This window comes from Sphaerodactylus townsendi, linkage group LG06, assembly GCF_021028975.2.
Source record: "Sphaerodactylus townsendi isolate TG3544 linkage group LG06, MPM_Stown_v2.3, whole genome shotgun sequence".
Classification (NCBI taxonomy): Eukaryota; Metazoa; Chordata; class Lepidosauria; order Squamata; family Sphaerodactylidae; genus Sphaerodactylus; species Sphaerodactylus townsendi.
This window is the reverse complement of record NC_059430.1, coordinates 82,760,821-82,783,760: the sequence shown is the minus strand read 5'-3', so window position 1 is coordinate 82,783,760 and position 22,940 is coordinate 82,760,821. Positions and strand designations below refer to the sequence as shown.

At 41.1% G+C, this 22,940-nt stretch overlaps 1 pseudogene; it reads right to left on the bottom strand.

The window, feature by feature from the left end:
• Positions 1–19,440: 19,440 nt before the first annotated feature.
• Positions 19,441–22,940, bottom strand: part of LOC125435389 — a 76,235-nt pseudogene continuing 72,735 nt past the window's right edge.

The window sequence follows — 22,940 nt, the reverse complement described above, 5'->3', positions numbered from 1 at the left end:
AATGAGTTTAGAAGGGTGTGACTCTGTTTAGACGTCACTGTTAGATTTTCAAATTAGGATGCTCCTTCATGTTGTTGTAAATTTTGTATTTTCTTAGCAGTGGCAATTTGTATAGCTACTTACACCTCACACATGGCAAGTGCACACCAAAAATCATATTTTAAAAGAGAAACCTATTGTAAATGTAAGTTTCATTGTAACATATCCTTGTAAGGTGCTGGACATACTTCTGAAAAAAACTGAATAGAAGGCTAATGGACTCATCTAACTTAGTCTGAGTGACACATACAGTTAGCTGAGGATTTTACCATGATTGAATCATGTATGGTGGGCAGGAACTATTACCACTTCTGACTGTTGGGCATGTATAAGACCAATGAGTTAAATAGTACAGATCCCTGCCAGTTGAAAGCCCAAGCTCCAAGATGATTAGTTATTTTAAAACTAGCAGCAAAGACCATTGCGGGGAGATGCAATGGGCCCTAACAAAGGGTTGAAGAGGAAGTATCTCCCCCCCAATGGGCTTTATGGGGGCTGCAGGGCTGCCATCCCCCAACCCCAGTGTGATACTTACCAGATCCGGGTCTGCAAGGTGAGGTTTGGGGTGATGGGAGGGTTAATAGGTGTGGCTAAGGGTGGGGGAGGAAGGCAAGGTAAATATTAGGATAGGGTGGAAAGAAGTGGCTAGGGGTGGGCAAAGGCGTAGCTAGGCCAGAGTGTGCCCGGTGCACACTCTGGCTTTTTCGCCCCCCTGCGGCATCCCCCTGTGGCACTTTTAGGAAAGGAGCAGGCCAAAGAAGCCTGCCTGCATTGCCTGGGCCTGGTGGGAACTACATTTCCCAGGAGCCCCTGGGAAATGTAGTTCCCACCAGGCCCAGGCAACACAGGCAGGCTTTTTCTCTGGGATGTTCCATTCCTAAAAGTAAGTGGGGGTGCGCCGTAGGGGGTGTGCCATGGGGGAGTGGGGGCACCACAAAAGGGGAGGCGGGGTGCCGTGGGGGAGCATGGGGGCCATGGGGGGTCGGGGGGATTTTTCCGCCCCCCACGTGACCAGAATCGGTGCGCTAGGTGCGTTGCGCACCCCCCTGTCCCCTGGTGGCTTTGCCACTGGGGGTGGGGGAGAGTGGAAAGGTGAGGCTTGAAGTAGTGGGAGGGTTAGAAGGTGTGACTATGGGGTAGGGGAGGGTAGAAGTTGAATATTGGGGTGGGGAAGGTTTGAAAGGTTAGAGTTGAGTTGGGAGAAAGTGGCAAGGTGTGGAAGGGTGTTGAGAAGGTGGGAAGGATTGGGGAGGGGTGGGTGGCAGGGTGTGAGGAGAGTAGCAAGGTGGGGTGGGGGTTGAATTTGGATGGTTGGGGTGGGAGAGGGAGGCAGAGATGAGTGGCTAGGCTCTGGAGCTGCTCTGCAGGCCCAGTCTTGGAGTTGGGCTAGAAAGGTGGGGAGGTGTGGCAGAGGCCACAGAGGAGCTGCTTCATGGCTTGGCTGCCCAACCACAGTACAGCTATTCCACAGCTGGGCTGACTGTGGGTGGAGAGGCATGAGAGCTTCTGGCAGCCCACAGAGTGTACTTGATAGGCAAATTTCCAGTGAAGATTGCTGATTGACACATGTGGGGAAAAGGGAGGGGGGGAAATAAAACCTTTTGAATGAACAAATATAATTGTAGACCTGTAACACTATCTTACATATATTATACTATAAATTTAAACAGATTGATGGATTTTTAAAATAAATAATGAACTGACTTGAACTGAATTAGACCAATATTCCAAATAAACCCTAAGAAGAAGTTAGGATTTTCTTAGATCAAACTCAGATCAAGAATGAGTCTAGAAGCTGTTTCATACTCTGGCCAACCAGATGCTTCCAGAGGCCCAGTGCAAAGTCTAAGGGCAAGGATCACCATTCTGTTGGTTGCCCCCCCCCCCAATCATTCCAGAGAAATTGCATTTGAACCTGTATACAAGAAATCTCCTGTGGGACAAGATGAAGTCATTGAATGTTGACCCCAGACTTCTATTCCTGATCAAACAGTTGTATACCAACACTGTTTGTCAAGTTAGATGCTCTGGGGAAGGTCAGTTAACCAGCAGAATTAGTACTCCTCGTGGGGTTAAACAAGGTTGCATACTGGCTCCTACTTTATTCAATTTATTCCTCAATGATTTACCTCATGCTTTGGTGTCTGTGAATGGGCATAGTCCTAAATTACATCTTACCCATGTTCCTTTAATGTTGTATGCAGATGATGCAGTGTTATTGTCCTTGTCCAGTATTGGCCTTAAATGCCTAATGTACAGTTTTGCTAATTATTGCGAAGAGAACAGACTGGAAATTAACTATGCTAAAACTAAAGTTCTCATTTTTGCCAAGAGTTGGAAGCCCATGTCCTGGCGAATTAAGGGCCACAAAATTGAGCAGGTCAAATATTTCCGATACCTTGGCATTTACTATAGGTATAATTTGTCATGGTCCTCACAGCAACTAGCAGTAACTACCTCGGCACATACCAACATGACAGCAATATATCGCTTTTTTTATAGTAAAGGCAATCAATACATTCCTGCGGCTTTGAAGGTTTTTGAGGCTAGGATTGGCTCCTTGCTACTGTACGGTTCCCCCATTTGGATTTCGGCAATAAATAAATCATTTAATTTATTACATTCCAAATTCCTTCGGAAACTAATGGGGCTCCCTAGATGTGTGCCTTATGCTGCGTTGTGCATTGAGATGGGCCAAACAACTCTAGAAACCTTGGCATGGATAAGGGCCATAAAATATTGGCTGCATATACATTTTCTAGTGGGATCCAATAGCTATATTCCCTCTCTGTTATCAGATCACTTTATTTCAGAATGGTATACTTTGATCTTTAGAAAGGTTGAAGCTATTGGTTTCTCCTTGGAATCACTCCTTATGCTCACAAAGGTGGAAGCCTTCAGACTAGTTAAGAATAGGCTCTTGGATCTTGATTTTCATAATTTGACTCGTGCTGCCAAGACAACCTGTTCTCCGACTACATTATTAATCCCATGCGAGCGTGGAATTATGGCAGCATATCTTCGTTTGCTGATAAATCCCACCCAGAGGAGAGCCTTGGCTACTGCAAGATGTAATGTGCTGCCATCAGCTCTGCTGGAGGGAAGATTTAAGAATATGGAACGTTCTAAAAGAGTTTGTTCATGTGATAGGACTACAGTTGAAACACTTGACCATTCTTTGTTTCTATGCCCTAAATACAATAAGATACGCATGAAATACATGAATTCCATTTTCTTGAAATGTTCTCAGTGGCATGAGTGTTATAAGATACCCAATCTCCTGAACAGCTCTGATGTGCTCTTTTGTGAAACTGTTGCAAATTTTATACTGGAAATTAGTAATTTTAGCAATTTTAACTGTATTTCTTAACCTTGTTTTGTTTTAAAACTTTGTCCCGTTTTTATATGCCAATAAAGGTTTGTGTTAATTTGAACCTGTAAATTCCATTACTCTATCATAGTTAATATTCACTGATATTTTCCAAGAATGTTTCTGATCTTTAAAGTCACAAATAGATGGCCTTCATAAGATGTTGCTGCAGTGAACCCTTTATGTTAATTATGAATTGTGTGAAGAAATATTTTATTCAGCTGTTCTGAATCAAGAATAAAAGGTTCTATGCACCTGAGAAAGGGACTTCTCTGAGAAGACTCCGGAGGCTGGTGACCATGAGTGAAGGTTAGGTGGTTAGGTGGTTGATGACCACCCAAGCTCCCTGGATCATCCAAGAGGGTGGTCTGGTATAGGATACTGGAGGGGCGATTTAGGAGAGCTGTTATAGATGTTAGTACTGAAGTCCTCCTGGGCTGATATCTTACAGCAGAGCCATAATCACTCATGGGCCAGCTACCAGGGGGTTAAGAACACCCTGCTTTGGGTGACAACGCACTTCTTCTGGTCATCCACCTCCTGGGACTCCAGCAATATTGTCAGAGTCAGACATGAGGTGTGCTAAATGATGTCAGGGAGACTGGTTCTCCCTGCGCCTCTCTCTCTGTCGCACATAATACAAACTCCCTTTGAGCAAGTGGCCATAGACTTTGTAGGTCCCATACCTCACATACCCCAGGGCTTCCAATACCTTCTGGTGGTGGTTGACTATGGCATCCAAGGCAATTTCCATTTGAACCATGAAGACTGAGGAAGTAGGGTGGACACTGGTGCACCTGTTCACTCACATGGATTTACCCCAGGAAATACAGATAGACGGAGGTCTTCACAGCCTGGATTACCCATCAATTATGCCAGGTCCTGGGCATCTGCCAGATATTTGCTTCAGTGGCTCACTCTCAAACAGATGGGCTGCTTGAAAGATTTAGTCAGATCATCAAGGCCAGATTCCACAAGTGAGACTTGTTTGTAGACCCCCTGCTGTTTGCAGTGTGAGAAAACTCTCAAACCTCCACCAGGTCTGTGCCATTTGAAATTTTGTACGGTTAGTGGCCTCAAGACATCCTGAGACTGGAGGAAGAGCAGTGAGTCAAAGGTTGACGGCAAGCAACCCCAGCCCAAATATTTGCAACAGCTTTGTATCTGGCTACAATAAGTATGAGATGCCACTGCCTATCATCTGGAGAAAGCCCAGCAAGCCCATTAAGATCAGAAAACCAGCCTCTGAATCTTAGCCATGTGGAGTGGGCACTGGTAAACAAGTGGGTCTTGGGACCCAGGATCCATGGCAGGGGCCCTTCTGGATGACCAGAGTTCCTTTCCCCTATGAAATCCAAAGAGAAGGGGCAGGGTGGCACTGCAAACAACTCCACAACAACAACCTGAAGAAATGGCAGCCATGGGACACCACCTTCTGCCAATTGGTGGATGACCCTGGAGAATGTATGACCCTGGAATGAATGTACTAGTCTTATCAAAGTCTAGGTTCAACCTACACAGCATTCATAACTGTTACAAAAGTGTATATGCCATTTTTGGATTTCTTAATTCCATTAAAAAGTGAAAAAACTTAGAAGACAAATGAAGTGACAAGCTAAAATATGTAGCATTACATTAAAAAATAAGGCTGCCTGTCATATCTGGCAGGAAGGTCTTGGCATCTGTCTATATTCTGTCTGTATGTCTGATCTTATCATAACAACAGGGAGCTGGAAAATGGAGACCAATGCTGGAAGAAGACATTTGACAATTTTCTGGAGATTGTATTTCTGAAAACATTAAAGAGAGAAGCAAGACATAAATATCTAAATTAATAAAATAATTTTTGAGCAGGTCTGGAAAGGTAGCTTTCACAACAAGCAAATAAATAAACAGCAGGGTGACCCTTGGTGCTGATTATTCATGTGTTGCACAATTCCATCATCAAAGCCTTGTCCCATCATTTTTACCTTGTTATCATGGGTTGCTTTATTTGTAGGTTTTAGTTCAGTAAACAAACTGGAAATTTGTGTTCATGAAAGTGAATGGCCAGGAGACATAGCATGTGATTGGGTGTTGTGTGGAATGTCATTACAAAAATTTGTTCAGTACTGAGGTACAATACGCGAAAAAGACCCAAGAGTACATCTAGACAGAAGAATAATAAAGGTGCTTTTGACCCCTCTGCTGGAAACAAACAATACCTAGTAGTAAATAGTGTGATACAACTGTTATTGACCATTTCTCCCCACCTTCAGTCAAACTCATTTTGCAGTTTTAAATAACACAAAATCTTGCAAAATCTGTTTAACCAGAGATGACTAGGAAGACCTGAGATCAATGTCTAAGCAATAACAAAGCAGACTGCCAATACATTTTTTGAAGAAATAATTCTGTCTTTTAGAGCAGAATCTGAATCATAATCCATGGAATCTGTCCTATTTTCCAGGGGTAGCTATCTCTACGGTCGTTTCTGCACAGCCAGAGCAGCAGGGCTGCATTGGCATTGTTCATGCCAATGCAAGCCCTGGGGCCATTCGCACAAATGGCCTCGCTGGCTGTGCAGCTGGTGGAGCAGGCTTCACATGGCCGCACAGCCTCCCAAATGCCTCCTTACCTCCTCCTGCCTGTCGAGGCCAGGGGACATGCCCCATGGCCAGAGCGATGACTGCAGGGATGGAAGCCAGGAGGCATGTCTCTTGGCCTCCACAAAGCGATGGAAGGCAGGAGGAGGTAAGGAGGTGTTTGGGGCCAGTGCAGGGAAAATGTCGCCTTCCACCCGCTGCCGTTCGTATGGTAGCGGGTGAAAGACGCTGCTTTTGAAAAACCTCACTCCCCATATGAGGTTCAAAAGCAGAGTTTTCACGCCACTTGAGCAGTGCCAGCTGTGCGAACAGCGCCCCAGGGATGGTGTTTTTACCACCCCTAGGGTGCTGTTTTCCACCCGTGCAGAAACAGCCTAAGATAAGGTAGAAGTTCATATGAACCTGGTGTAACAAGCAGTTCTTATACTAGAATGTCATTCGCTGACCGAAAAATAATCACAGCAGTTTGGGAATAAAATAGTACCAAAAGATATTATTAGCCAACTGACCCACCTACTGAAAAATTCTATCCTACAATCTGTAGAACTCACTCCAGCTAATGATTCAAATTCAACATTTTTAGGTTTGATTAGGAAAAATGAAAAATTTATTGAGGCCAATTTTATATATACTATGTCTTGTTTATCTGACCCAGACACTTCACTATTATTGAGGTCTCTTTCTACATATGCCAAAGAATGTGGAGCTATATGAACCCTATTTGGCTAAAGCTTAACAAGCTGAATAGTACATTTATGCCGACTGGCAGGATAAGACCACTTTTTGGCAAGGAGGTATAATTAGTCAAGCAGTGGAGGGAGTACTGTATCTAATGAGTGCTGATATTGCTCATAATGTTAAACAGAAATGTTATTTCCTCTATAGCTAAGGTTAGTTGTTGGCCATTGCCTCATGACATGTAATGGGATTGCATTAACTGACTTTTAATCCCATTCTGAAACATATCACAAAATATAGAATCAGGTTGTGTTTCACAGATTACAGCAAAGCTTTGCTTTGTGGATCATGAAAAAATATTGTTGATTTTAACAGAAATGGGTGTGCTGCAACCTGATTGTTTTGATGCCAACCTATACTCTGGACAAGAGATTACTGTTGTAACAGAATATGGAGAAACAAAATGGAGTCAGACAAGGATATATGTTATCTCTCTATCTCTTCAATCTCTATGCAGAACATATCATAAGGTAAACTGGACTGGAGTTATTGGACTGAAAATTAATGGAAAGAACATTAATGGAAAGAACAATCTGAGAAATGCAAATGACACCACATTACTGGCAAATAGTGAAGACTTGAAATGACTCCAATGAAGGTTAAAACAGAAAGTGTCAAAGCCAGATTACAGCTGAACATCAAGAAGTCAAAAGTAATGACTATTGAAGAATTATACCACTTTAAGGCTGACAATGAAGAAATTGAAATTGTAAAAGATTTTCTATTCCTTGACTTTACCATCAACCACAAGGGAGACAGAAACCAAGAAATCAAAAGGAGATTGAGAACTGGAAGAGTAGTAAAGAAGACCTAGAAAGAATTCTTAAGTGTAAGGCAAGGGTTGGCAAGTACTCCCCAAAACTGAGAAGTGAAGTAAGTGGGAGGGTCCTACCAGCTGCAAATTGAGACTTAAGTTTAGTCCTTATTAGTACAATGATATCATTTCTGGAAGTTAAGTCATCTCAAACCAACCACACTGTTTGACCAGGAACGTCAGATCCTACTCGAAAAGGCTTCCAGGACTTGCTCTCCTTTAGCTCTAGGCATCACCTACACTGGTAATAAGGGGGCTCAATACCTGCACCAGATAACCGTGCCCAGGCTCCGTAGAGCAATGATGTTGGCCCGTTGCAATGCCCTTCCATCAGCCGTATCGACAGGGAGATTCACTAAAACCCCTTACCACCTAAGGCTATGCATATGCAATGGGAACTGTGTAGACTCTATAGATCATATTCTACTTTATTGTCCACTTTACACAGGACCCAGAGTCAAACACCTGTCACCTCTGCTACTCAAAAAAGAGTAGGCATCTGACTTGCAAAAGATTACCTTTCTGTTGGACAGCTCCAGTAGTGATGTAAACGATGCAGTCACCAAATTTTTGGATTTGTATATAAAACAGCGCTTTAGGAGCAAATCCTGAACATCAGCCTTCTCTACCTGTCCATTTATTTTAGCTTCCCTCTACTTGGTTAAGTGGATCTGTGTATATAATGTTGTTATGCCAATAAAGGTTCTTTGTTGTTTGTTGTTGCAACCACACTGGAGATGGTCTGGAATTTGGACAAAATCTCTGTGGCAGAAGCTGTTTTTACCATGGGTTTTTAGAAAATTTTGGGGTCTATTAAACCCAAACCTGAAAAATTCTTGCCATCTTCAAGCCCACATAGAGCTGGGAGGCAACAGCACACAGAGCTGATTTCTGAGCTCTAGAAGACCACCATTTAGCTCTGGGTTGCTGCTGTCTTCAAATCCACATGGAGACTGGAGGCAGCAGTCCAGAGCTGAATGCTGAGCTCCAGGAGCCCAGCATTCAGATCTGCATTGCTGCTGACTCTGGCAGATTCCGCACGGGCCAAAAACAGCAGTGTAAAACCGGTATAAAATGGTTTAAAATGGTGTAAAAGGGTTTACACTGTTTTCACACCACTGTTTTTGGCCCATGCGGAATCTGCCTCTGAGACCATGTGAAGGTTGAAGGCAGCAGCACAGAGCTGAATGTGAGCTCTGGGAACCCAGCATTCATATCTGTGCTATTGCTACCTTCAAGCCCACATAGAGGTTGGAGGCAGTGGCATAGAGTGAAATGCTGAGATCCAGGAGCCCAGCGTTCAACTCTGTGCTGCTATTGCCTTTGAGCCCACATGGAGGAACCCAGCATTCAGCTCTGCACTACTTGCTGCCTTCAAGGCCCTATGAACTTTGGCATTAGTGCACAGTGGAATGCTGGGCCCGGTTGAGCCAAGGCCAGCATTTAGCTGTGTGTCAACTGCAGCTTCAAGGTCCAGCCAGCAAGTAAGTTAGGAAGAGAGAGAGGGAGGAGGGGGGAGAGGATTTTTAAAAAATGGTGGTGGGCCAAGTGGACTAGAATAATTAAAAAAAACCCTGCCATTATTCCAAACTTGCTTTTTGGTACCCTGAAATCACCACCATTTTTTGGGAGTAACTCCCCATACTATTCTTTTCAATTTAGCTTATGCCGAATGCACAACTCAAATGTACCTATCTTCAAACTGTGTGGTTTTTTAGGTATCAGAAATCTTATTGTCTAGACTTAAAATATTCAGAAAGCAGTAAATAGAAACTAACTGTCAAGGTTGAGATTCAGTTCCCAAGTCCATACCAAGTCATATAAAGTGTTAACGAAATAAAATATGCAATGTATATTTGGTATAATAGGTAGGTTACTGGATTTGACCTAGTGGATGTGGGTTGTAATCCTTGAAGTGAACTCTTTCTCACCTAATCTACAAAAAATGCAGGTCAACCAATGGATAATATTGTCAGTTCCTTGGAGAAAGGGCAGGACACAAATTTGAGATAAGATACTTACAATCCAACCAAAGACACTCCCAGTTCAATTCTAGATGAGTTATTCCAGTCTTAACCCACTGACTTCACTGCCAGGGATTGTTGGATGCTATCTATCTGACAGCAAAGCCTATGCAAGCAATGGTAATTAAATCATGACTATTCCTTTCTGATACATATGCTCAATATAATCTTGCAAATACTACAGATGGCAGGCAACATCTAGCTTCTGTGCTTATGAGCTCAGTAATAGTGAGTGCACTTCACTTGGCAAGCTCACTGGCACTTTTCTCTTGACATGGTATGATTTTTCCAATAGCCTATTTTTTTTCTCCAGGGAGACACTGGGACCTAATTATGTGATCCATGCAACGGTCACCTCCAGGTTAGACTATTGTAACTCGCTCTAAGCGGGCCTTCCCTTGCGTTTGATCCGGAAACTGAAGCTGGTCCAGCATGCGGCGGCTCGTCTGCTCACAGGGGGCGCCTACCGTGATCACATCCAACCTGTGCTGCGCAGCCTGCACTGGCTCCCAGTTGAGTTCCGAATCATCTTCAAGGTGTGGGTGTTAACCTTTAAGGCCTTACGCGGCTTGGGACCCTCGTATCTTCGGGACCGCATTACCCCATATGTCCCTACTCGGCCTCTGCGTTCAGCAGAGGCCAATTTACTGGTGGTTCCTGGCCCCTCAATGATGCGGCTGGCCTCCACTCGGGCCAGGGCTTTTTCAGCCTTGGCCCCGGCCTGGTGGAACACTCTCCCTCCAGCTGTCCGGGCCCTGCGGGATCTTGGTGAATTCCGCAGGGCCTGTAAGACTGAGTTGTTCCACCGGGCTTTTGGAGTGCCCAGCCGCTGATTAGGAGCCCCTTCTATTCTATTCCTCCGGTTTTCGGAGTCCCCCTGTCATCTAGGGGACCCACTTCTGTTACTGTCTTGTTCCCCTTTCTTGGGAGGGTTCAATCTGGGGTATTGCTGACGCCATTTTGTTGACTACTGCTGCATTTTAAATATTTAAACTTTTAAACTTACTTTTAATTTAATGGGGTTTTGTTTATATATTGTATGTGGAACCCATGCTGTACACCGCCCAGAGCCCTTTGGGGATTGGGTGGATTAGAAATCCCATAAATAAATAAATAAATAAATAAAATTATAGTCTTCACAGAACTGCCAACCCAGTGCCTAGACATTTTATTTTGGGTACTGTTAGACCAGCCACATGGATACCAACAGGAAATGCTTCAAAAGCACAGTGTCATCACATGGGAAACACACACTATAAGGATGATTAGCCAATGGTTCTTAGAAACTTCACTGAGTACATCTACCCAGCACTGCAATTTCCACTCAGATTGGGGATTCACACATTAAGTATTAATGTATGATCACACACCCTCTCATTCACATAAAGTGCAAATTTAATTTACATTTTCCAGAAGCTTCAGTAAATTATTTCCTTCTTGCCTATTTCAGCAACTCTAAATTTAAAAATGTCATGTTTCTGAATCAGAAAATATCTACCTGTCAAGCAATCACAGTCAAATACATTATCAGGATTGTGCTATAAATGGTTTTAAAGATGAAATTTTACAACCATTACAGAATATGATGAACTCCAGAACCATGGAAAGAGGCCAAAATAACATTACCACCTAAAGAAGGGCAAGACTTATTACTTTGACAAAAATTATAGACGAATATTACTGAATAATGACTATAAGATGTTTACTACAATTTTATCTGATAGATTGACAACAGTGTTACAAGAGTTTATCCATGATCCATGTATATTTTTATCTAAAAGACAGCTAAAGGATGATGTTAGAACAGTATTGGGTATCTTGGAATAATTTGAAAAAAACATAATGAAAAACATCTTTCTAGATGCAAAAAAAGGGTTTGATAATCTGAAGTGGTCTTTTTTTCTTGGAGAGAATTTGATAAAATGGGTGAAATTGATTCATATATCACAGTCAGCTAAAATAATTGTGAATGGAGATTTATGAAATACAGAAAGGAATAAGGCAAAGATGTCCACGATTTCCACTTCTGTTTATACTATTTCTTGAAATGCTAAATACAGATATAAGAGAGGATTGGGACTATAAAAATTAAGAAAGAGATTTATAAATCGAGAGCATTTGCTGATGATCTGATATTAGTTTTAGAAAACTCCCTAAAGGGAGCTGAATTATTAATGTAGAAATTGAGAGTATTTGGAGCATTAGAGGGTTTTAAAATCAATAATCTGAAAATCAAGTTTTTTAAACAAAAAATATGAAACTATAAGATCAAAAGGAGATGATGAGCAAAACAGGTTTTAAGATCAAAAAAGGTGAAATATCTGGGTATCACATTGACAAATATTAATTGTACGTTATTTCAGAATATTCATGTCAAAACATGGAATGAAGTTAAAAAATTGTGAAGCTGGAACAAATTTCATTTATTGTTTTTGAGAAGAATTGCTGTGATTAAGATGAGTATATTACTATGAATGCTATTTTTGTTTCAAACAATACTGGTGCTGTCAACTGATACGCCATTTAACAATGGCAGAAGGCTATATTGAACTTTGTTTGACAAGGAAAAAAGCCTCAGATTAAATATAAAATCTTGCAAGGTGCAAAGGAAAGAAGAAGTCTAGGTTTATCTGAACTGGAATTACATTTTACTACCTGCTGTTTGATTTGAATGAAAGACTGGGTTACACTGAAAAATAGAAGATTGCTTGATTTAGAGGGACACAATTTAGATTTGGATGGCATCTATGGTATAACAAAGCCAATAAGGATTTTAATAATCTTTATATTAGGTGTATCATTCTGAGAATATGGGACATGTTTAAATCTAGATTACATAAAAAACATTATTATATAGCCCATAACCCATTATCCGTAGATACCATTTGTCAGTGATGAAGGAAGGGGAAACTACGCCTGGGACATGAACTGCCCGAGTGCCCCCTCCCATGCCTGACACACCCTACCCCATCCCTGAAATGCCCCTGACATGGCCCACCCCTCCCCAACACACCCCAAAGACGTGGCTGCAATGGCGGCACCCGGGGCGAGATGCCCCAGTTGTCCCCATTGCATCTTTGCCTCTGCCATTTGTTGTAGCAAAAATGTGTGTTTTAACTGTCCTTTATTTTTTTTAAATTAGTTGATAATATTTGTCTTTATATATGTATTCTAGAAATTTGGACCAATAATTATAACAGCAAAGTGAGATTCCATGTGAACATTTTTTTTCATCTGGCAGGTGTGAATAATTTAAATAGATTTAGTTAATAACCTTAAGAATTATACTTTGCTTTTAATAATTTTATTAAAAATTTATGAAACACTCAGACAAAAATTAATGTAAACAATTAGTGCTCTTTTCTTTCTTTTTTAGGCTGTTCACTACTTTGGTCAAGCATGTCGTAATTTTAACAGATGCACTGTTAAAAATCTAAACCATTGAGGAAGACCTCACAACCAAAACTCATTTGGTGTACCTGTATTTTATATTATCAAAAACTGTACCTTGTTCATAATGCCACTAAAAGGTATTTGGATTTGGAACTGTACCTGTTCATAGGAAAGATGCTTGTAAGAATGTGACATCCTCATGTTTATGAGTGTAAGTTTACTAACAAGCATTTTTTAAATATATTCTAGAAGTAACCGTAATACTGTGGGGATATTATTTTGTACTTTGTACTATTTTTGTACTTATTTGCTGTCATTGAGAACAGCTATATTGTGAGCTGCCTCGAGCCCTTCGGGGGTGAGGCGGCCTATAAATTTAACAAATAAATAAATAAATAAATAAATAAATATGGCGGGGTATAAATCAAAATACAAAAGAAAAGATAATATAACCAAAATTGATGTATTTTTATGCAGAGATCTTAAAAGTTGCAATTTGATTAAATATTCTGTGATGTAATGTAATTTTAGCTTTTTAAAAAGTGACTAATATTTATACATACATGGTTTTTCTTGTATTGTTTCACACTGGCCACTCTTCAAAACAACTCCCCACTCTAATCTTCTGCTGCTTCTATCTTTAAAAAAGCTATATATGACATGGATGTATATTCAGTGCATCTAATGAAGAGAACTGTAACTAGGGCCAGGCATTCTGATATTTATAACTGAAATTATACTTGAAATTTGCTCTTTTAGATCAGCTTTGAAGATCCAAAATGAAGATCCTGAAATTCTGGGGGTAGTGATAATTTATTTCCTGGAATTTTGGCAGCAGGAATAGGGAAGGAAGGAGTGAGAGAAATCACTTCCCAGCCCCCAGCTGGTCATTGGTGCATTGTGCTTTTACATTCTAAAGGGACTTTATTTTTTGGGCCTCAGGTTGTAAGACCTGAGGAAAGCTGTTAATGACAGAATGTTTTGGAGGACATTCATTCATAAGGTTTCTATTAGAAGAAATTGACAGCATTTAGGTCTGCTGTCTATTGACAGCTAGGTCTTTACCAAACTTGGGTGGTATCATCAGGAGAGTCTTTGGAAAAATTCCAGAAATTTTAGTTCTGCTAGCCTAAAAACTGCGCCCCCTGGTGGCCGACAAAGTAAAACCCCTAAAATATTTTTTAAAAATACACCTCACTCACGTATAAGTCGAGGGGGGCTTTTTCAGCACAAAAAATGTGCTGAAAAATTTGACTTATATGAGAGTATATATGATACACTGAAATACCTTCAGTTAGTCATTAAAATGCCACTGGTGCCCTTGAAAACTGCTCTGAAATTTCTGTATTTTTTCCCCCAGAAATTCAGGAGGCAGCTACAAGACTGCTGGCTAATAAAGATTATTGTGAACATGCCCCTTTCCACACAAATCACCTAAAATGTTTCTTTAAAAAATTCAGTCCCCCCCTTTACAATGATGTATGTCCACACTCATATCCTTGAAATGATTCAGTCCCCCCTCAACCATTTAGAGTATTGAATCAATTCTTCAATGCTTCAAAGCCTTGCACTGTGATTCTCTACTCCTTGTATACTTGGTGGCTCAAAGATTGGCCTCCAAAAAATCAAATAAAAGCAGAAATATTGCAAATAAACAGGGGCTGAGGAGAAAGTTCAGGGAAGCAGAGAAGTGTGGGAAACATAGTCAATAGATAGCACAGCAACTGAATACATTCTCAAAACATTTCAACCAGAGAATCATTTTAAAAGAGGATTCAAATAAAATGTTTGAGGGTAAAAACAATGGCTCTTTCCGCACGGGCACTGAGTGGGGGTGAGTCGGCATAAACAACGCCAATGCATACTCCACCGGGACCGTTTGCACAGATGGTCCCAGTAGGGGCGCAGGGGAAGGCACAGCATTCGCACAGGCTGCTCCTTCCCCAACCGGCTTACCTGATCCTTCTGGCTCCCATAGCATTGTGGAGGCAAGGGGACACCCCCCCTAGCCAGAGTGACGGCACTGGAGATGGAGGCCAGGGGGCATGTCCCCTGGCCTCCACAATGCAACGGGAGCTAGCAGGAGCAGGTAAGCCGGCTGGGGGAGGCGGGAGGGAAAAGGGGAAGGATAATCACATGAATATGCCTCATGTTGAGGCAGACTACTATCCTATCAAAGTCAGTATTGCCTACTGAGACTGTTGTGGTTCTCTATAAGATCTTAAAGAATAGGGTTGGCCAGGTTCAGTTTTCTGCCTTGCCTTGAGTGAGCTGAGCCAAGCATCACTACCCCCTTCATCGCATCTCTTGTGTAGGGCCCAGCAGATTGGGCTCTTTCCCCATTGTCTTGCATCAGCCTGGGTAGAAACCAAAATATCACAGGAAAAAGCCTTCCTGTCACCCTGCTTTTTGCTGACAGAAACCAATCCTGTTGTGGCTGCCTAGCAATGGCCACTGCGGGCATCAGTTTCTTACAGCTAAAGAGTCTCCTTTCATTTTTAAGGGTTTTTGTGGCGCTTCCCCTCCCCCCCCAGACAGTTTTTTAGAAGCCCTATGTAATTTTGTTTTAGGTTTCAGATTTTTCTGCCCCCAGACAGTCCCATCACTGTTGGCTTCCTTGCAGGGGTCCGCACCAACTTCTTGCAACCTTGCAATGAAAGAAGGCTGCCTGGTGTCAGTGTAAGTCATAGAAGGCTGCCCACAGCTCCACTTTCTCTGCATCTCAAAGGCTGGTGAAGCTAGAGAGTGATCATGAAACTTGTGGTGGTCAGATGAAGCTCTTTTTTGGGGGGAGGGGTACTTGCACAACTGCCAATGATGGCACAGTCATGCTGCCTCCAAAGAGACTTGCTGTGCTGTTGCCTGGAAGCCAACAAGGATGCTCCTCCAATCTGCATGGAACTGCTCTATGCAATTCCATGAGTGACACCTACCTTTTTGCTGGGATATGGGTGAATTCCCAGGCCACAAGAATTCAGGAAGCTGACCCCACCCCCTGGAATGCCCCCTTCAGTGCTGGTGTGGGCATCTGCACCAGACAGCACTAGGGCCACAGAGGCACTAGCACCCAAGTATCATGCTGCCACATGTTAAGTGCCTCTGCACTGGCATAAATGCCCCTTATGCCAGTACAAGTGACATTGTTCTTGGGGTCATACCATCTCCTGATGGATTTTGCTCTCCCTGTTTGTTTCCTCTGCCTCTAATAAGATAAAGGTAGTTCAGGACGTGGTCAAGATAAATGAACCGGAATAACAAATAGCAACTACAACTGCCTCTTAGAGCCAATGGCTGAGAATAGTAGTCTGTAAATCTTTTAAATAAATAAATACACTCTCCCTCTCATTTCTTGCTCTAAGCCCAAGGCTAAGTCTAGCATTATTGCTCTCTAGTCACATCATTAAGTTATATGTAAGAAAAATGGATGGAGGCCCAAGAGACAAGTCTTTGTAATGCAGAATCTATCAGGCACAAGTCTAACCGGTTTTGCTTGCAGTAGAAATACATGATATAACTGTAGTGACCGGGGCAAGCAACACAATTCATGAATAAGAGACACTACCAGAAGCCTTTGCTTCTTGACCAAAGTTTTCCTAGCCTCAAGATAGGTCAGTGAATCCTAACATAGGATAGAATTGATTTAGCTCATTGGACAGCCTATAAACCAGTGTTGGATAAACACTCCGCTTGTTTTCTGTCCAATAGATGATTGCTCTAAGAGAATGAGTTCAGAATGAACAGGTGCAAGTTGTTACTTTTAATGAGGGAAGCTGAAGAATTGCCCCTATAGGAATGCAATGAAGATTTGGAGGATTTTAGAATATGTATTTTATTCACATATACACACACATATATATAAGTGAATAGTGTAGTAGAATTCATTATGAGCACACACAAGAATCACATCACTTGCACTATAGGAAATTGATAAGTTTCCTGCAGCATTAGAAATCTAGCTAGTGAGGCAAATTGGGAATCTGCCCAGAACCTTGCATGAGCTTTTAAACTTCAAGGAACTAATCGGAACCTAGCCGCGCTCTTAGATGATATATTATAGAAAGATGGGAGGGGGAAAGAAGAATTTGGGTAGCTAATTATAGAAATACACGGGAGCATACATTCTGTCACAAAATGTACAATTTGTGGTTTAATTGTGCACAGAAAACGTAAGCTGGAGTCCACCTCCTGATTGAATTACAAAAAAGCTAGTCTGCTTTGTTCACCAGTTCTTCCTTTTTGTTGATTGAATCCTCTGATCTGAATAAAAGCCTATTAGTTCAATCACCTGTCTCCTGGTGCTTTTCCTGCACACCTTCCCTCTGAGCTGGGAGCAGGGTAGCTAGCCTAATATACTCCACAGAGCAGAGTAGGGATTCAATTTCGCTCAATGGAACTTACTCCAAGGAAAATGCTCTTTGGATTGTAACCTGAATCATGAAATGTCTTTTTTCATTTAGTGAGTGTGCCAGTTATTTTTATGTGCAGGAAATAATGTTAATTATAGCTGAGCATTCAAACATGCCATTCCTATCTATAGTCCAATGCATGTCAACACCTCCAAAAACTACACCATCTTAACTTTTCTTTAAAGAGAAATCAGTGCACCTTTTTGGAACTTCAGCCCCAGGGTGCTACTCTAGCAGTAAGGTAGGAAGGCTTGGCAAAACATTGCCTGTCTCTGAGCATCTACAGGTAAAATTCTGAAATTTTGTGGCCTCTCCCTTCTTGTCACACCTCCCTTCAAATTTCTTATTCTCAAAATTTCCAAACAGCAGTGATTAGAAACTGACTCCAAATTCCTAAAAATAGGAAAAGAACTGAATTTTCAGGAAGAAACTGGCTAAAGAATCAGTATGAGAATTTCTTGTAACAGCCCTACTGTAGAAAGTGCATGAGATTACACTAATTTTTGGATTACTTCTTCAAGATCATGCCTGAGAAAGCTCTTATTCTACCATGTGCACAATTCTGAGTCATGCAATGTCTTGGTGTGCAAAATTCATAAATACTTAGTTGATGGTTTTGTGAGAATCCACTAGATACATTTTTAGACTAATGCTGCTTTAATATATTTTTACTAGCTTGTGGATTGTGTTAACACAAATGAGAGATTTTAATTGCATTCAAAATTGTTGCCCATAAAATAGTTTTAAAAGCATTCTGAGTTTATAGCTAAGCATTTTCTTATTTGGCAGGCAACCAAATGGACTCTAATTATGGAAAAAATAGGTGTCAAAATAAAAGAAGGTAAAAGTGGAAGACAAGTTAATTATTCCATATTATTAAATTCAGTCTTTCAGGTTCTCTTTGCAAGGGAAAAGGTAGCAAAGGATGAAAATAAAATATAATACATTATTTTATGGGTTGGGTCCAAACTAGATTTTTCAATAGCAGAATGGAGCTTTTCTGACCCTTTCTTCTCACTGAAAGCCACTGATATTCATAAAATGCTGCTCCTGGGGGATGGGGGAATCTGAAGAATGACATCCAGGAGGTCTGCTGTGGGAAGAGGAAATCAGTGGAAATAGTCAATTTAGTCTGGACTAAATGTAAACCCTTGTTACGTCATCTGATAAATGACAGCTACCTCATCTGAGAATTCTCCTGTAGAAATGGTGTACTCCTATACAGAAAGTTTCAATGTCAATAAAATAGTAATCCAATGAAAACAATTTGCACATAACTTAACTGTAAACAAAGGATTTCCTCTAAACTCACAGATTCAGGAAGTAGTGGAATCCATTATCCTATTTTCTGCTAGAGCTAAAACTCATAAAATCCTGAACTCAACATGAATAAAGTGTTGCCCACTCTCCTGTCTTCCAGTGAGCTTGATTCTCCCGGTATAGCCTTAATTTTACTACTTTTTTCTCAGCTAAATCATTACCTTCCACTTGTTTCCATTTTTCAGAAATTCTGAGTGGTGCTACATTTTACCCTCATCCTGTACAGCACCTCTGTCTTACTTTTAATGTCCAGCAGTGACAGAGTCTGTAGTTTAGAACAGGGATGGGCAGAAAGTAGATAGGCCCCTTCTGCACATGCAAAATAATGCATTTTCAAACCACTTTCACAACTGTTTGCCAGTGGATTTTGCTATTCCGCACAGCTTTAAAGAGCACTGAAAGCAGTTTGAAAGTGCATTATTCTGCATGTGCGGAATGAGCCCAAGATTCACCAGTAGATCCTAGGCTGGGTCATGGACAGTCAGTCAACCAAATACAAATCCATCTAACAGTAACATTGTCTAGCCCACATTTTACTAGCTTGCTTGCAAGAATGTCCTGGAGGATCTTGTCAAAGGCCTTACTGAAGTCAAGGAATGTTACATCCACAACATTATCTTCATCTACCAAACTTATCACTATCAAAGAGAGAGAGAGAGAGAGAGAGAGAAGATTAGTCTGGCATCCCACTGGGCAACTTTTAACCAGCTGTAAAGTTATCTATTGAGTCATTGTTAAAAATTTGCGACACTCAGGCAAATTCTTTACATAGACTTGGGGGGAGGGGTAATTTTGGTGTAGCACTTGCAGGCCTGAACTGGGGTGGAGGGAAATGGTCTTTCTGAGCTTCTTGGGAATGGTTCCTCACTACCTTGCTGTGGGAGGCACAGCTGGCATAACAATTAAGCTTCACATACAGCTTGGGCAGCACATGTGAGTAAAAGCACTTGTTACGGCCTTAACAGGGATAAGGATTTTATTAAAGGGATTCTCCACCAGCTGCTAAAAAGTGTAACAGCACACATATATATTTTAAAAGTAGCAAAGGGGAATGAACGCTCACGTTGGCAGCGAGAGGGGCCGAGAGGGGATCTTTTAGACTGTATCTACGAGGAAGGAATTCTGGCAATGGATATTCCACAGAGAAGCAAGAGTCCAAATGGTATTTAAATGTTTATATAAATTTGTTTAAAAATACACACATACAGTGAGACATAAGAGCACATACATTCAAGTTCCTAAGATATAAAAAAGGTTTTAAAAGATAGATTGGATTATAGAAATGGAGGGGGGGGGGGTTTCAGGGAAATACTTTACCTAAGTTCAGCTGAAGAAGATCTTGTAGAAGGCAAGGATTTCAAATGACCAGCATCTGAATCCAAGCGAAGGACGATATCGTGTCTCAAACTGACCAGACCAAGAGAGGTACAGGCTAGTAATGAGCACATGTGTTGGGGTGAACTGACCTCTTATACTCTTTTGCCCAGGAAGAGGCGGGAACTAGTGAGTTTTCCTTTTTTCTAAATTCTCTGGAATTTCCCATGCTGGGCTTGGGGGGTGCTGAGGTAATTAATCAGCTCTTCTATTGTTCTACACCTTGGGACAATGGGAGTCAATTGGTCCTAGATTAAGTCAGGAAGCACAGAATGGCTTTATGCAAAGTAACTCTGATTTTGGGCTGAGACATTAGACCGGGGAAAGGTGGGTGCTTTAGGAAAATTCATAACAATGGGAAGAGAAGATGCAGAGAAGCAACCATCTGTTGATGACTTGGTTTCCAGAAGAGATAGGGAAATGACAGTATCTGATAGCAAGTTGGCTTTAACAGTTTCTATAGCAAGGTGTGGTAATCAAGCATTCTAGTGACTCAAATGAGGCCTCCAGGTTTATGCTGGGGTAACTCATTATCTTAGCTTTTGTTAAAGTAGTTTTGACCTTTTGACATGCTGCTACCTACACCCATAGGAGTGCTTTTGGCAACTGGCTTTTGCCAATATGATTTTAAAGCAGAAATATATATAAATAATATTCTGGGGGTCCTTTGGGTCGTTACACACTTGCTTCAGAAAGATCTTGGACTATAGCTGTTTCTACAATGTTTCAGATGACAAAAAACTTCGTAATGGCCTTTTCCTTGGGAATACAATTATCACAATTGTTTCTGCAAATAGTTTGGACATGACCTCTGCCCTTGTTGGTATGACCATTGTTCCTTCTCTTCTTGGTAATTTTAACACTGAGGAGGCGAAAGAGCCATCCCAGGGGGAATCTGAGTGACTAAACTGTAGGTGGAAGAATGAGGAATCATTCTTCTTAACAAGCAAGTTTCAAGCTTTTCTTCATATTTACATAATCATTGCTCTCCAGGCTGGAATGCACATATGCACACCCCTTTGAAAAGAAAATACAAAAAGGAAAAGGAATGATAAAAGATCATTCTTGCAGTACATGTTGCAGTGCATGTTCTTCACCTGTACAGGAACTCCTCATTTCCAGTCACTTGAACATCTGAAAACTTCACAGGTATTCACTCATCTTAAGAAAATTCAGTGTTTCAAAAAGGGCAACCCACTTAAATTCCTGCCTGTGATATTCCTGTGATATTTCAAAAGGAGTTAGCATTGCAACAAGAGAACATAATAGCAGGGGAGGATGATCAAAGGATTTGAGGGCATAAAAAAAGACACTGGTCTTTTCTGCACAACACAAAATGTCTTGCAGATGTTTTTAAAAGAACTGTTTTCACCTTTTTTGTTCATATAGCATGAAAAAATAAAGTGCTGCCAGAAAAAAACAGTATCTTTTTATTTTCTGCCACTTGCTGAAATGTTTCCCAGGACTGTTTCCTCTGCTTGTATCGCAGCTATTTCAGCTTGCAAAGTACATGAATAAACTTATTTTTTCCTGCAAATGACGTGCACATGTTGTTTTTTACTTTTTCTGTTTTTGAGCTACAGAGCTTTCGAAGCTACAAAGACATGATATGAAAATTCGCTGTGATTATCATATCATGTCTTTGTAATTTCAAAGATGCATCACTGAAAACAAAAAAAATGGGGAAAAATGACACATGCTTGTCATTGACAGGGAAAACTCAGTTTGTTCATGTACTTTACAAGCTGAAATGGTGACCAGGTGCAATGCAAACAGAGGAAACAGCCCTAGGAACCTTTCAAAAAATGGCAGGCAGCACAGAGGATCCCTGGAGTGACAAAAAATGGTGAACATGAGCTGCAGAGAAACCAAAAGTGAGAGATTTAAACCTGGTGAGGAAAATACATTTCCTGATCTTCGCACAGCAAGCAGGAAATGTCTTCAACCCATCCTGGGGGGGAAAGAATACTAGTTTAGAATTTTCAAAAAACTCTGGGTTGAGCAGAAATAAAATGTCTTGAGGGCACCTTGGAAGAAAAGCTGTGTGAACTTCCTCCCCAAAACACTTATTTTTATGTCCTCAAGATGTTTATTTGTGCTGTGCAGAAAAGACCAATGAAACCCAGAAGCCCTCTGAGAGCTGACTGTGAGTCTAGGTGGTATGTATGGTTGTTAGCCTCCAATTGAGTTCCCCTAGAATGAGAAGTGATCTCTAGACAACACAGATCAGTTCCCATGGAGGAAACCACAGCTTTGAAGGTAGACCTTATAATATAACATCCCTGCTGAGCTCCCTCTCTTCCCCAAACTCTGGCCTCCTCAAGTATCACTCCTAAATTTCCAAGAATTTCCCAATCTGGAATTGGCAACCATAGGGAGCTGTGGATTGTTTCCTCCTTCAAAATGGGGTTGTATCCAGTGACAAAGAGGGCAAGTAGACATTTTAAATGGGGAGGATGGAGTAGGGAACAAATGCAGGATTAGAAAGACTGGTTAATATACACGATCATCATTATTACAAAATCTGCAGTGGCAGTGATTATTTACTATCATGACATTCTATAGAAAAATATGTTTTTTTACATGTAAATTGGTTTTATGTATTTTTGTTGGATGACGTTTAAAATACCATGGGCTTCAATGTTATCCTAGTTGTAAATAGAGTTTGACTTTAACACAAGTATGTTGGAGCCCTCCCCCTGTAATGTGCTAAAAGCAAACATCTGAATATGTTTCAGTTTGTTCCTAATTATGTTTTCCCAAATTTTAATGGAATCAACTTGCAAGCAAGCACATATACATTCCTATGAGTAAGGCCCATTGAATTATGTGAAACTTAATTCCTAATAAGTGATTATAGGACTGGGTTACAATTTT